Raw genomic sequence first — 13,219 nt, forward strand, 5'->3', positions numbered from 1 at the left:
AAAAAACTACCATCTATACTGTTAAGTGAAACAAAGGCAAGAAGAGTTTTACTCTTTTCTCATAAATGCTAGCAATCTCTATAAAAATTGAGTGATGGAAATGTACTTATGAACAGTCAGTGTCTGTAGTTTGTCAATCAAAATGAATAATCTCAAAGTCTCATTTTCAATTAGATTATTTTAATATTTAACTACCTAAAATGCCCCAATCATACTCTTTAGAAAATTGTTAGACTAGTTCTAACGATGACATTTTATTATGATAGAAATGACTTCATTAATTGATGATCATATATCAACCCATTAAGTAGATAAAAGATATAAAAGTACAAGTCAAAGAGAGTTTAGAGCCATTTTAATTGTTTAGGTTTTTTTCGTTATGAGTAAACCTTTATATGACACTTTAGGTCTTAAAAATATGAATATTTCATATATATGTATATATATATTCATTTCACTCAAATTAAATAGCCCATGAATTTCTTTTATAAAGTTCAAATAAATTGACATTATATTGGTATCATCTCAAATGCAAACACTAGGATATAATAAAAATGGTAAATGTAGTGCATGTGTAACAGAATGATGCAAGATATTTCAAAAACAGGGAGTTTGGGATTTTTATCACAAACATTCTCTTTTGTGACTTCAGATCTATTTCAGAACATGGAGAATTTCTTAAAAAGTGCATTGGTAACTTTCCAAAAATATTTGAAACATGACCTTTTAAAGAAGCCAGTCCTGTTTCCCATTTATTCTCTGCACCATTGAAAGAACATTTGCTACTTCATAATGAAAATAATATCAAAAGGTCACTGGGGATGAAAAATAGTACAGTCAAGCATTACAGGAGAGTTTTGCTTTAACCGATAAGTGACTAAGAAATACAGAGTATTATTTAAACATGTTTGTTGACTCCTCTTAATAAATATTAGTATTTAAGCTCCCATGAAATCAGCTACCCGCCCCCCCAGCATCCTCTTATTTCCTAGTTTCCACAGGTACTCAATGTTACACAAACCTGGCTAAAAATAATTGAGGAGTCGAAGCTAGGAGCCGCATATAAGAGAGTACACATGGCATTGCCTTTATGGGCTTGGGTTGCCTTAGTCTGTATTTTTCCTTCAATTCCATTCATTTCTCTGAAGATGTCATAATTCATTTTTTTCTTTACAAAGGAGTCCCACTGTGTATATATACCACATTTTCATTATCCATTCATTAATTAGTGGACATACAAGCTGCTTCCATCTACTAGTTATTGTGAATAGAACAACAATTGACATAAATATGTAATTATCCACTTCATAGGATATAGTGTCCTTTGCCCAGGAGTGTGTATCTGGGTCATGAGGTCATGTGGTAGCTATCTTTTTATTTATTTATTTTTTATTTTTTGAGAAACCTCCAGAATGTATTCTAACTTATGCTAGGTTATAATATTGTGTAAGAGTTTCCTTTCCCCACAGCTACACCTGCATTAGTGATTATTACTAATTCTTCATGATAGTCATTCTGATGGAGTGACACGAAATCTTACAGTTTCCGAAAAGGTAGAAGTATCAAGTACACTTTTAAATGTTCCACCACCATTTGTATTTCTTCTTTAGAGAGCATACCTTGTGGCCCACCCTCATTTATACTGGAATTGTGTCTAGCTTGTTATTACACAGATCTTGGGCATACAGGCCCAGGTGCTGAGAGTTCATGTCTGCAATGGTGATATTGTGTTTGTAAAATGCTGTTTTGCTACAGATGCCTCTGGCTCTTACAGTCTCCATGCTCCTTCTTCTGCGATGAGCTCTAATGTTCTTTGCAGAAACAGATGTGATAATACGGCCCTATTTATTCTCCATATGTTGACCAACTGTGATTCTCTGCCTTCGTCACCATCTACCTTGTAAAGAAGCTTCTCTAGTTAACATTTAGAGATTAACATTTGGATCTATGGGTATGCATAAAAGAACTTACATGGTAATTTATTTCTTTATACATTTAGTAGGAAAATAATATTAAGTTTTCTCCTAGCTCCTATAACTGAGTCACAGATTTTTGATCCTGTTAAATGTACTGGACATGAATGAGCATTAAATCCAATCAGAAGGTGGTTGGTTACTCTCCTAACATTTGTGCCACTGCTGTATCAGTGAACATATCGTGAAAGGCCAGCCATCCTTGCAGCTGCCAGGGTTCACAGGTTAAACTGCTGATTATTTTACTCCCCTCTTACCCATTTTAAAAATTAGAATGTTTGATTCTTGGTACTTAGCTTCTTCAATTCTTTGTATATTATCATCATGAGTCATTTGTCAGATGCATAGCTGGCAAAAATAATATACAATTCCTAATCGTGTCAAAAAGCCAATTTCATAGTGATAGCCATCACTATCTTTTCAATTCTTAAGCCAGAGAACTTAAGACTCAACAATGCATTTTGAAAGATCTCTTCAATCCATTTCCCTTTTCTGCTTGAATCCCTTGATTCTTATCACATAGCAACTCCTACTTTAAGCAACTCTTTTTGTTGAGCAAATTTATTTACCTCCTAAAAAATCATGGGTGAAATTCATTGGGATGAAGAAAATGAAAACAGTAATTGATTTCATACCCCAGATATGAAAGTTTCATCAGCCTCACAGTCCTAGTCTATGGCATGTCTGCTCTTGTCCAGTTTCTTCTTTAAAGTGATTTTTTTAAACCTATTACCTCCTATTCCATGGTCCTTACACATGGCACTACATCTTGCTGCACTGCTTTTTTTTTCTATACTCTTCCTCAAGTTCCTACATACTTAGCTACCCAGTCTAGCTCTCAATCTCTTTCATGATAGCTTCCTACACTTCTGCTAAGCTAATATCTCTTTCCACGTGCTCATAGTCATATTCATCTTTTCTTCCTATTACCTAGAGTACTTGAAGACAGATAGTCATCTTTATGATTGCTTAATTTCTTCACACGAAGAGGAGTCATATTAAACTTTCTGACTATTGTGACCAGCTTAAACAGGTAATGGACACAGCTGTCCATGCACTTGTTAAAGCAGCAGAAACTACTTTTCATTTGATTGACTTGCTCACACTTTGTCTAGGACTTTTATGTTTGATTTTATGGCATCCTTTGCTTTCATAGGACTGGTCACATTTAATTATAATTTGGTGTTTAAATATTGATCTCTCAGACTGTAAATTCTTTGAAGAATACATTGTGCCTGACATATACTTGGTACAAAAAAAATTTGTAGAATTGAGTTGAAGGTTGTCTCTTAATGATAAGTTAATTACTTAGTTTTCATTGAGTATGACCTGGGTTCAATCTCTAGAACTTGGATCTAGAAAAATAACTAATGGATATTAAATATAATATTAAGTAGAGTTTTAAAGTATCATGACTTCAAAGTATTCTGAATGCTTTATAGTTGTGCACAAGCCTTGCTGACTACAGTGTCTGTGGGTATTGTACTTCTTTGAAATCCAGGTGAAGGAGTTAATTTCTGATATGATCCCAGCTTATTGTTTATGCCTCACAAATTTTCATTTCAACATATTTTAAGATTAGGTCAAATTAAACAAAAATCTTCTAGTATTGCCTTATATCTTTTATATGCATGAAATGATAATTTAAAGAATTCATATAAACAAAATCAATAAGCATGTGTATAAATGGGGCTGGATGGAGTTATAAAGGAAGCTAGATTTCTTTGAATCTCATTGAATATAAACATTTTACTGCTAGAATGATATTGAACTAGAAAAATGCTGCTTAATAATATTCATGTCCTGCTAAAGTGTTTTAAGTGTAGATTTTTCCTTTAAGACACATCACTGGAATTATCCGAATTCAAATGATTGAGACTGAAGGAATATGCTACAATCACATTTTACATCATTATCCATTAAATGGCTCTGAATTATATAATACTCAACTGAAATATGCTGACAGTTATTCAGAAACCTAAGTAAAACTTTTGATGAACTGAGTCCTCCTTTAGTTCAGTACTTACATCTCAATCAGACAGGCTCTGCTGTATAATTTTAGGTTTAGTCAAGATGAGATTTATGGGTGTATCATATTCACAGACTACTGTGAGGAAAGTAAGATTTGAAAAAATGAGTTATTAATCTTCACTGTGGAACATTAAGAAATGTCATGTGGCTATTATAAGTTGGTACCTAGGAGTTAGTGGATTCATAAGCCCCCCAAAATAGATTTCCTCCTATATACCTCTGATATCTGAGACATAATTAATTGTGACCTATTATTCATTTGTGAAGTCCAAATGTTTTACTTCATTTATAATGTTGAAATGGAGTATAAAATTAACAAAATTTCTTAACGACTGTCATGTTGTATAGAACATGGCTGTCCATCATCCTTCTTAATATTTGTTTGCATGTACATGTGTATGGTGATTACATATGAGCTTTGTTTGCTATCACCAAGTAATATATATTCAATTTGCTAATGCATTTTACTTTACTTTACTAATGATCTTATTTGGTATGGGCCTATGTTTGCTTTTCTAGTCAAAATAGTGGTGACAATATGTCTTGGTACTGAGAGGACTGTGATATGATAATTGCTGTTGCTCTGTAGTTTAGAGTTTCTGTAGAGAAGTGGTACCCAGGGGCAGATGAGTCTCCTCACAGGCCTACCAGCATCTTCACATGCTGCTTGTCATGGCGATGGCTGGCAGTGTCTCCCTTCCTCTCCTGTTCTCTCTTTTCTCCTCTCTGTTAGTCCTGCCTATACTTCCTGCCTGGCCACTGGCCAATCAGTGTTTTATTTATTGACCAATCAGAGCAAGTTGACATAAAGACCATCCCACAGCCCTTGGGATTGGTTTGTTAACAAAGGAGACACTTAAATGTTTGTTGAGTGGTTGTTAAATCAGCTGAGCGCTTTCATCGTTTCTCTTCTGCTTTCTGTCTATTAAAAGATAACTTTCCAACAAAGCTAAAATAAGTATAATCCTATAATATAAAATTATTTATATTATTCATAATTTAAAGAGATATAATACAAATAGGCAGTTTTATAGAATAAAAAAATCACTGGGTCTGCATGTAGAGTTGGTTGCTTTTGACACAAATACCCACTTGTAACTTAAATTTCCTTTCAGAAAACAAAACAAAACAAAAACAAACAAACAAAACCTGTTATCTCTTTGATAGGTTCTAGAATCCGTGAAGAGCTAGGTCAAAAGGCTTTGTTACTATACACTGAAGAGTAAATTGAATTAATAATTTTAAAACAGCTATTTTCGTGTGAAAAGGCATATATCTACAGGTGGGGATATAGAGTGCCCTGCTGCATGCCATGCTTGTCTGTCTCACCCTCATCTTTCAGTAGCTCTTCTAATAGCAAATCTGTCTGCCAACATCTCTTCTCACAGTGGAGTGTTTGTTATAACTGATGAACTTACATTGAACCCTCACCTTTCCTCAAAGTCTGAGACTTATGGTAAAGATGTACTTAAGGTACTTTTTATACTATGGGTTTCAAAACGGATGATAACACATATCTACTATATGCTGTGAAGACTACTTTTACTGTTTTGAAGATCCAGTACTCTGTGGTCCACCCACTTCTACTCACCCTCCAGCCCAGCACACACCTGACATTTTGATTATCTCTGTGCTTTCCTTTTCTAAATGTCACAGTTGTTATTATGTAGGATGTAACCTTTTTAGATTGACTATTTCACCGAGTGATGTGCTTTTAAGTTTCCTTCACGTCTTTTAATTGTTTGAATCATTTGCTTATTTTTAATTTTTTTTTAAACTTTTAAATTATGTGTACTCTGGGTGGGTTTGTGATCACTGAGGCCACACTAGGGTGTTTGATCTCCTGGAGCTCAAGAACTAGGCATGTGTAGGTTTCCTTTTGTGGTTGCTGGCAGCCCAGCTTAGGTCCTCCACAAGAGCAGCAGGTGCTTTTAACTACTGAGCCATGTCTTCAGCCCACATTTATTTATTTTACGTGTCTAATAACATTCCATCACTGGGCTTTACCACAGTCAATATATCCACTCACCTGTTAGGAAAGACCTTAAGACCACTTCTGGGTTTTCAGTTTTTAATAAAGCTTTCATATAGGCATTTGCTGGATACCTTTCAGTTAATTTAGGTAAATAACAAGGGCACAGATGCTGGGTTGTGTAGTAAGAGTGCAGCTGATTCAAAACATCTTGAAATTATCTTGCCTAATGGCTCTATCACTTTGCAATCTTACCAGTGATGATTGAGAGCCCACATGGCTCCACACTCACCCCTCGATAGTTTGGATAGTTTGGCATCTCCAGTGGTCTCTAACAGGTGTAGAGTGATAAGTACATGTTTTAATTTGCATTTTCATGATGACATACATCGCAAAGCATCTCTTATTTGTATGGGCCTTCCCTGTTGTGATGTCTGTATGGGCTTTGGCCCATTTTTCAGTCAGGTGGTTTGCTTTTCTCCCCCTATTGTTTGTTTGAGACTTCTTTCTGTATTATGGGTTCAGTTCTTCATCATCTACAGGTTGCTTTTGAAAGGATTTTCGCTTTGTGGCTTCTCTTTCATTATCCTGATAATGTCTTTTACAGGGAAGAAAATTGTAATACTGTAGTGAAGTCAAGAGTGTTGCATTTTTCATTGTGATACATTAAAAATTGTACTATACTGTAAGTCACATGTTTCAATTAGTATTTAAATTTCTTTAGTAGAAAATGATCTAACCGAGTGTTTCCAATCTGGTGAGTTTTGACACATTATGTCCTTCAGAAAGTTGGTTCATTTCATCTAGGTTATCAAAGTAGTAAAGCTAGAGTTGTACATTGTATTAATTTGTTATCCTTTACCGACTTGTGTACTGTATAGTGAGAGTGTCCTTCCTCAGCCTCCTCCTCCTTTTTCTCCTCTCCTCCTCTTTTTCTTCCTCCTCTTCCTCCTCCTCCTTCTTCATCTTCTCTCCTCCATTTTGCTTTCATTCATTGTTTCATTTTTCCTTTTTTTCTTTTTGACACAAAAACTGGATATACTAACCAGCCTAATTTCAAACTTATGGGCTGTGACAAGGCATTCACAATAGGTTTGTACCACCATGCCTGGCTTTACATACTAATAGTTTGAATCCTTTTTCAGTTTCATTAGTTAAACTAGGGAACAAGCTTATTAATTTTCATTAATCTTTTTAAAGAATCAGCTTTGGGTTTTGTTTTCTCAACTGAATTATTATTTTCATCTTAACTGTGTTCCACTTTAATTATGTTATAATTTCCACTTTTATCTTGGATTTAATTTGCTCTCCTATATTTAGTTTACTAAAATGTTAATTTAGATTTTTTAATTTCAAAATTTTCATTGATTTTTTTCATATATTATACCCTATATTGATTTCTATGGAACAAGATAATACATGTAGATAAAAGAAGTAGATTTTTAATTCAAAAGGCCAGATGAAAATGTTGATGTCTCTTTGGACATATTCTTGAATTTTGGGGGGGTTATTTTATAATAAAGTTTAATAAAAACAGGATTGCCTCCCTTTCCCTTTCCCTTTCCCTTTCCTCTCCCTAGCCCCTCCAAGGTAACCTCTCTCCAACCCTTCCCATTCCCTCTACAACCTCTCCAATTACCTCCACTCTTTTTCTTTTATTACTGCTACACACCACATGCACACAAACACACATGCACACAAACACACACACATCCACACACACATATAAATATGTATGTAAATATAACCATTATTTGCTGTCTTGGTCACTGTTCTATTGCTATGAAGAGACACTATGACCAAGGTAACACTTATGAAAAGAAGCATTTAATTGGAGCCTCGAATACAGTTTCAGAGGTTAGTCTATGATCATCATGGTTGGGGTATAATAGCTCAGAGAGAGAGAGAAAAGTTTTGTTTTTGCTTTCATTTAGTAAGAAAATATTTCAAAAGTCCTCTCGAGAAATCTTTGACTCATGTAATTTAGAACTGTATTTCCTCTAAGTATTAGCCCTGTTATGGTATTTCTGGAAGAATCCTACTGTCTCAGAGTAGACATTGTATGATTTCTTTTCAAGTTGTTAAAATGTTTTGTGGCTCCAGATGTGGTTTATTCAGTATTTTATTCCAGCTTCAGAGAAATGGGTATTATGTTCTTGTTGGATGAAGTAGTCTAGAGATGTCAGTTATATTAATTTATTTGTTGAAGGTGCTAAGTTCATCTATACACTCATTGATTTTTCTGTCTTCTGTGTCTATTAGAGCATGTTGAATCCTGTTGCTCTATAATAGTGGGTTCATTTCCTTACTTTGGCATTTCCATCTTCTTCTGCCACAGGATTTTGGCATTCTGTTATTGCATACACATGAGTGCTTCATTAGCATCCTGGACAACTAGTCACTTATCCTTGTGGAATGTCTTCCTCCCTTTCTCTCTTCTTTCCTTTTTTCCTCTATCTTTTGTGTGTATCTTGTGCTGTGGTGTCTTAACATGTGAGTACATAGAGGCCGGAGGAGGACATCAGGAGTCCTGTGCTATCACTTTGTTCTCTATTCCCTTGAGACGTGAAGCTAGTCTAGCAGCTGTTAAACCCTAGTAAGCCTCCCATCTCCACTTGACACATCACTGGAGTTACAGGGATCCTTGCCAAAGCTCTAATTTCTTAGGTGGAATTGGGGTTTTGATCTCAGATACTTACGATTGGCAAGCTGGAACTCTTAGCCGCTGAGCCATTTCTCTACTGCTGCATCTCAATATTACATGCCCTTGTAAGTACAACTTTTACGAATTAGTGACGGATAGCAGTGGTAGAACACAGGCAGCAGGCAGGAGGGATAAGGGTTGCTTTGGTACCCTAAGGAAAATGCATCACCAACTACTACTACATAATGTTATTTTAAATATGCATGGGCTATTTCTCAATGCCTTCTTGGTGTTTTCTGGGGATTCTGTGTCTGTGGCTTGCTCTATCACAGTGATTTTGAGCATTTGTCTATCCTTATTGTTTCAAAATATCTCTGTTTTAGCATCTAGCATTTCATTATGCAATGAAACTTCAATTCCATTGTCTTAGCTACTGACATTCTGAGTTTTCAAAAGAACTTGCATTTCTCTTTGTGCCTTAGTATTTGAGGTGCCTACTGAGGCTTTCCTTCTTATAGATACCTTCGTGGGCTGTGTCTAGTCTAGTAAGTCCACAGAAAGCATTTTTCACTTGGTGGCAATGTTTTGGTCTTTAGAATTTCTTCTTGTTTTTATTAAATTTCCAAAAACTGTTTGCATTGTTCTGTGTTGTTGCATTCGACCCAACTACCTCAGCATCCCCTGCATGTTAGTCACTGGTATTTGATTTCTTCTAAACATGTATTTACTAAGTACACAGTGTTCTGCCTGCATGTATGCCTTCAGGCGGGAAGAGGGCACTAGATCTCATTACAGATGGTTGAGAGCCACCATGTGGTTGCTGGAAATTGAACTCAGGACCTCTGAAAGAGCAGCCAGTGCTCTTAACCTCTGAGCTATCTCTCTAGCCCAGTCATTGGTACTTTAGGTCTCTAGTAGGCAACTCTAACTTCTCTGCTCTGGTTTTTGTTTTGATGCTTTCTTTGAGATGTTATCTTCAAACTGTATTTATTTTTTGGTTTTAGTATAACTTTTGAGAGTCTATAGATAGCCAGACATAACAGGCAAAACCAAAAAGCAAACAGATAGGCCTTGCATAATATGATTGCAATGCATATGAGGTGGATGCTTGCTATATGTACTTTAGTTTGTAACAGTTGTGCATTGGGAAAATACTGTTAAAATATAGTCCAGAATTCTGGAAATATGATCCTTTCATTATTTTCAACAGCAAAATTTCCTTCCTTTGAAATGGTCCAATGGCAGTCCAGTGAGACTGTAGCTTTCTTTGTAAAGACCGGTAGTCTGCCTATGCCTGAGCAGCATCAGGTCTATGGATTCCCAAAGCTCCTCACCTCCCCCACAGCACTCATGCACACTGCAATTTCATGACCTATTCATTCATTCAGTCATGGCACACACACTCTTATAGGTACCTGCTATGTGTCTTCTCTAGGTTGTAACCAGGGGCATGGTGTAAGAGCAACAGCATAAAGAACTTGGTATTTGCCTGTAGTGGGCTCCTTTCCCACCTTCCTGGACATAATGACACTGGACAAAGCCTTTTGAACTCAAACACAAATGACAGTCTCCCTCTACCTTCACCATGGTGCTCAGTGCCCACATGCTTGACTCTTAACAGCAAACATTGAGTTGGTGGATAAATAAACAGCAACCTATAATTAAACTTCCTGAATATCAGAAAAGATTGGGGGCATTCAGTAGAAGAAATTGAGCAGATGATTCTGGTTTTTAAAACCCAGAAAATTTTTTTGTTGTAACTTTGAATTTTATTTAATTTACATTTTTTAAATTATTTTTTTCATTTATTTACACACTGACCAGTTTCCTCTCTCTCCTCTCCTTCTGTTCTCTCCCCCCTCCCATCTACAACCCCTCTCCCCCGGGGGCATCCAGTTCAGAAGGGGCAGGCCTCCCATGGGAGTCAACAAAGCTTGGCCTATCAAGTTGAGGCAGGACCAAGCTTCTCCCTCTACATCAAGACTGGGCAAGGCATCCTAGCAGGGGGAATAGCTTCCCAAAAGCCAACTCAAGGGCCAGGGACAGATCCTCATTCCACTGCCAGGAGTCTCACAAATAGACCAAGCTACACAACTGTCTCCCACATGCAGAGGGCCTAGGTCGGTCCCCTGCAGGCTCCCTTGCAGTTGACGGGAGCCGTGAGCTCCCAGCAACTCAGATCGTCTGTCTCTGTGGAGAACCCAGGAAATTTCAGTATTCTGAATGTTGCCTCAAGGGTGTTTGTTTCACCCTGAGCTGTCCCATTGTTTTGATATCAGTCTGTGACTGGAAAAGTCAGCGATCTGGCAGGGCTGGGGGGTGGGGAGGAGTTTATGTTATCACAGTTTATTGACTCTTCCTGTGCATAGGAAACAAAGACTTTCCTGCTTGGTTTACTGATGTTCTGTAGATAGATAGCATCCGACACAATGCTCAGGGTTGCTTGCTAAGCCTTTGTGATTCCCTGTGGCAGACCACTCAGATAGGGCTGGTCCCATTGTGAACTTTCTATCACTACAGAGCAGTTGAAAGAGGTGTAGTTCTGTTGAGAAGGGCATGTGTGTGGCTTCTCAAGGGACACAGATTTGTGACATTGTTCCCATTTTTTATTTCATTTTATTTCCATCCGGCACGCCCTTTCATTGTCCTTCTGTGTGGTACTGTCTCTCCATGCACCACCAGCTTATGACCACATTCTCTTCCAAGATGTTCATAAAAGTGCCTTTTTCTTGTCATTTAAAATTCATTGCGTATACTACTGAGCCTTTCTGTTGTACTCTGCTAATTGGAATCGTTCACTCAGAACTACACAATTGTCACCTACATGCAGAGGGCCTAGGTCGGTCCCCTCAGGCTCCCTTGTAGTTGTCCAGAGTCCTGAGCTCCCAGGAACTCAGGTCTCTGTCTCTGTGCTTAGGGATAGGCTGTGTATTCTAATTCTCTCCCCTACTAGCTGGGGGTCAGAGGCATGCTATTTAAGGTTTCTGAATCCTAAGTACAGTTAACATAGTTCTGTGGGTACCTATCTCCCGGGTTTTAAATAAAGATAAACAACACTATATGCAAATTGTCTATCCCAGTGACCAGTATCTGTTGCTTTGCTTGCTGTTGTGGTTGCTATGGGTGCTCTAGTTAAATTAGTTCTAACCAATAGATTATGAACCCCAAGAACTCTGGGATCACATCGGAAACACTTATTCTTGATATCCCATGGAAGCATGAGGTTCAGTAAATATGTGTAGTATCAGTGGGTGGAGGGTAAAAAGTGAATTGGTTAATGAACTAAGTTCTAATTCCAGATGCTTTACTTAAAAGACGAGATGTGGTCCATTTGTCTGTACAATGCTCTACCATTACATATGATTCATTGCATTCATTTCGTTCCATAGCATGAAAGATTGTTCAGATCTGTGAAACTGAAAGTATTCTTTATGATGTCCATTTTGTAACTGTATACAGACTAAGAGGGATTAATTCAAGTTAGGATCATCTAAATATCTACCCTTAAAAATTACTCTTGGCATTTTAATGAAATGTTATTTTACAGCTTTAAAGCTCATAGCAATATAATTAGTAATATGTGTAATCTTTATTACCAGTCTTAATTTTTTTATATGACTGAAAAATTATTTTATGGTAGTACAATTAAAATAATGCTAAAAATGTCAGCATAACAGAATTAGACTAAAGTAACTACTACAATATTGTACCCCAAACCAGCTAATATAAATGCAAAATGCTTTCTGCAGGCTATTTATTTGAACTAATATATGGTGAGGGATTTAAAGAGTAGTTTGTGTAATGAAATAAAAAGAAAAATAAGCACTGTACAGCAATCTTTGCTATTGTTTAACACGAGGGAAAATTAAATAGGTTTATATATAGGCCACTTGAGAAAAATGTATTAAAAGCCACATCACAGCATAGTAAATATAAAGGCAACTGGCAGGCAATACTCCATTTTATAGGTTTTTGTAAATACTCCATTTGCAGGTTTTTAAAGGGAAGTCTGAGGTGCTTAAAGCTGTCCTTTTACAGATGATGGGGTAATCTTAGCGATGACATCCAAACTGAGTATGCCCAGAATTCTTTGTTAAATTTGTTCTTTGCCATTTTCATCCATATACACAATGCTTTCTGACTACAGGTCCCATCCCTATCCTCCCTTCTGCCCTATCAGCCTGTCTCTTCCCCATATAGCCTCTTTCTGTTTTCATGTGCTTTTGTTTTCTTTGGGGACCCAGTGTTTGTAACCAGGGCCATCTGTGTGAGCATGGATGCCCAGAATTCTAATGGTCTATTTTGTTAAAGAATTTCAAAAGACAGTTGTTCAGTTGTTCACTCCAGAGTAGTTAGAATTTTTCACAGTGCTTTTACCTGTTGATTCATGGGAATACATACTAATTTGTTGTTATTACTTTTTAGAACACAGAAAAAATGAAAATAATTTTAAAACAAAACTCTGCTCAGTATAGAAACACTGGAAAATACAGAAAAATAGAAGAAAAAAATCACCCAGGATTTTGTCACTCTTACACTATCATACTTTAACAGTATATCTACTTCTAATGTCTGCTTCCTTATGGATACTTTTACAAT

At 36.6% G+C, this 13,219-nt stretch overlaps 1 protein-coding gene across 3 annotated transcripts in view; it reads left to right on the plus strand.

Annotated features, from left to right (window-relative positions):
• Tfec (transcription factor EC) overlaps positions 1–13,219 on the plus strand; it is a 130,025-nt gene that overhangs the window by 76,649 nt on the left and 40,157 nt on the right. The gene's annotated exons all lie outside the window — the stretch shown is intronic.

The sequence above is a fragment of the Peromyscus maniculatus genome, chromosome 3 (genome assembly GCF_049852395.1).
Source record: "Peromyscus maniculatus bairdii isolate BWxNUB_F1_BW_parent chromosome 3, HU_Pman_BW_mat_3.1, whole genome shotgun sequence".
In the NCBI taxonomy this organism is placed as follows: domain Eukaryota; kingdom Metazoa; phylum Chordata; class Mammalia; order Rodentia; family Cricetidae; genus Peromyscus; species Peromyscus maniculatus.